The sequence below is a fragment of the Rattus norvegicus genome, chromosome 7 (genome assembly GCF_021556685.1).
Source record: "Rattus norvegicus strain SHRSP/BbbUtx chromosome 7, alternate assembly SHRSP_T2T, whole genome shotgun sequence".
Lineage (NCBI taxonomy): Eukaryota > Metazoa > Chordata > Mammalia > Rodentia > Muridae > Rattus > Rattus norvegicus.
The window spans coordinates 141581217-141584288 of record NC_141540.1 but is presented as its reverse complement, the minus strand read 5'-3'; the positions used below and the strand labels follow the sequence as shown (position 1 = coordinate 141584288).

The 3072-nt window shown below is 50.2% G+C and overlaps 1 pseudogene; it reads right to left on the bottom strand.

Annotated features, from left to right (window-relative positions):
* Window positions 1–2436: 2436 nt before the first annotated feature.
* Rpl23-ps5 (ribosomal protein L23,pseudogene 5) lies at window positions 2437–2843 on the bottom strand (annotated as a pseudogene).
* Between the last annotated feature and the right edge of the window lie 229 nt (window positions 2844–3072).

Sequence of the window (3072 nt, the reverse complement as noted above, 5' to 3'; positions counted from 1 at the left end):
TTTTGTTTTTGTTTTTGTGTTTTTTTTGCATTTGAACCCAGTTAATTTATTTTGAAGTCTCTCGAGATGACGGTCTCCAGGGTGAGTGTGAGGTACCCTTCAGCATCCATCTCTCCAGTCCTTAAGTTTCCCCAGCTGTCCCCAGGAACATCACTGGCTTCAGGAGTTCCTATTGATCGACCCTCTCTTCCTCTATTCTTCTTTTTGCCCTCCCTCCTCCCCATCCTTTATAAAATCTTTCTTTGCTGCCTAACAGCATTTCCCATAATGCCATGGTTCTGAGTTCTGGGCTCGGCTAATGCGCCAACACCCCGAGTGGTTAATGACTCAGTGTCCAAGCAACTTGTTTACGTCTTTTAATAGATATATTTTAAGTGGGCCTCTTTGGAGATGTGACATTTGAATTCAAAGGACTCCCTTCAACGATGTGAATTTTGCGCTCCGTTATATCAGACATTTCAAGGCAGGTGCATGTTCCTTTGGGAGTAAATTTTTTAAACAATGTCCTCCCCTCTGCCCCCCCCCAACTCATAAATTAGTAGAGGAGGGGACGTAGGCAGTGCCTCCCTGAGGCAAGGGCAGGCACCATTACCAGGGGAAAGGGAAAGGAAGGCTGTGCCTGTGCCCATGGACAAGCCTTCTTGCAGCTGCAGAGGTGGAGCAGGCTTCCTGGACGTGGTGACTCTTAAAGGGGGATCCTAAATGTCAGATGGGCTTCGGGAGCCCTCCTGGTTCCTTCCCTCGTGGCCAGCTGCTGTTCATGAGTCGCTCCAGCAGAGGGCGGCGGCACAGAGACCAGCTTCTTAAGCCAAAGTCTCCTGTGGGTCTCCATGACAGCACCCCGGGCTTACACTGAAGGACGCGAAGTCGCTCCGTGATATTTAAAGTTGCTTGCTCCCAATTTGGGCTCCAGGGTTCCACCTTGTGTTTGCCTGGCACTGGCAATGAATTTGCATTTTCCATCAATCCCGCGTGCTTTCAGGGCAGCCTGGTACCATCTGTCCAGATTCTACCCCCCCACCCCCGCCCCCAGCATTAACATACCCTTCTGAGAGAAGCCAATCCTGTAAGTCTGGGCTGTCTAGGCTGGAGAAGGGAGGAGAAGGCCTCTAGGGTTGTCATGGGAACGCGTTCAGCCCTCCTTCTTATGGAATTATGAGCCAGAGTCTAGTCTGTTTGTTTGAATTATTTTCTAGTGGGCCAGGTGTGGTGGCACTGATCTGTTCCCCCAGCACTAGGGAGGTGGAGGTAAGGGCACTTGGACATCAAGGTCGGGGCTAGAGAGGAAGCTCAGGGCCTAAGAGCGCCTGCTTCGTTCTTGCTGAGGACCCAAGTCTCGTATCCTTGTCAGATGATGTCTCACAAACACCTGTTACCCAGCTCCAGGGGGATCTGATGCCCTTTGCTGGACTCCCCGGAAGACTGCACTCACACACAGGGGACATAATTAAAATTTTTAAATAAACCTTACAGCAAACCAACTAAACCAGACGTCAAGGTCATTCTTGCCTACATTAAAAAAATTCTGGAGGAGAGATGAGACAGTGACTCACTCTCAGGAAATGACCTCAGGAAAACCGGAAAGAGAGGCTAACAGGGAAGGGGTAGAGGTTTTGGCAGGGCAGGGGTAACACACACCTTTAATCCCAGCGCCCAGGGTTGAAGTGGAAACTTAAGGGTTCTTTGGAAAGTCAGTTGTGTCGGATGGTGTTTTGCTGGGGCAAGCACATGAAGGAGTGTTTTCCTGAAGCGAACACAGGTGAAAGACGAAGGCCGACTCATGGAGGAACGTTTCGCTGAAGCAGACATGGGAGAGAGGGTGTTCTGCTAAAGCAAGCACGTGAGAGGACTCGTGATGAAGGATTCTTCGCTAACAACATGCATGTATTGGCCTGCCTTACATTGAATAGCTGAGCTGCATTTGTCGGGACTCCATAGAGAGAAACGCACCAAAAAACTTCCGGTGGAGTGCTGCAGTCTCTTCCTGCTTCTGCAGACTCAGGGTGATTGGCAGAGCGGTGTCAGCTGAGACAGACGCACTCATACATAAGACCGGCGGCGGTGACAGAGGCTGAGCTGGGCTTGCTTATAGAGCTAGCTGTGCAAACTCCGTTGCTGAGAGAGGCACAGCGAGAACTTCTGTGCTCCTGCTGGTCGCTCCTGCTGAGGTTGAGGCCTGATTGTCTCTGCTAGGTCCTGCCACTGCTGCTAATTCGAGTTTGCTATCCCCACTCTACCGAACTGGACTGCTGGCGAATCCGTGAAGTGGTTTTGAGTGGATTGAGTTGCTACTAATCTGTGAACTGAACTGCAGATTTCCAGACCACACAGACAGGAGTTGCTCCAAAGAACCTTTCTCTTTTTTTTTTTTTGTTCTGTTTTGTTTTTCAGAGCGAAGACTTTTTAATGAATATGTTTTACAAATACACTGGAGAATCACACAGTGCTTCCTGCATTGGATGCGATCCTGGGTCACAAGTCTGCACGCTCCTTTGCAACTGGACCTGTGACCGAGGAAGCTTTCATCTCGCCTTCATTGGTTACTATGACCCCTGCATTATCTTCAAATATTTCTTCCATATGACTTTCGTTGTCAAATTACCACTGCGGGATGTACCTTTTTCCTTGGTTCTGGTTTGCCTTTCTTAACTGTGGCCATCACCATGTCGCCCACACCAGCAGCAGGAAGTCTGTTCAGCCGTCCCTTGATTCCCTTCACAGAGATGACAAACAAGTTTATAGCTCCTGTGTTGTCAGCACAGTTGATCACAGCTCCTACCGGAAGACCCACGGAAATCCCAGAACTTCGCTCCGGAGGACCCACCACATCCTCGCTTCGACATCTTGAGAGTCCCCCAAAGAACCTTTCTAAACAGGTCTTCTCCTCCTCCCCCACTACTCCCTCCCCCCTTTAGTCTTACAGGGGGCAGAGGCAGGAGGAGGCCCAAGCAGACAAAACAGTTCTGCACTAGCTCAGTCCATGTCCTTCCGGCCAGTCTGGACGAGGCGAGAGGGTGTTGCTCTCAAGTAAACTGCTGGTGTATGTGGGAGAGTTCTCCCCAGAATCTGGAC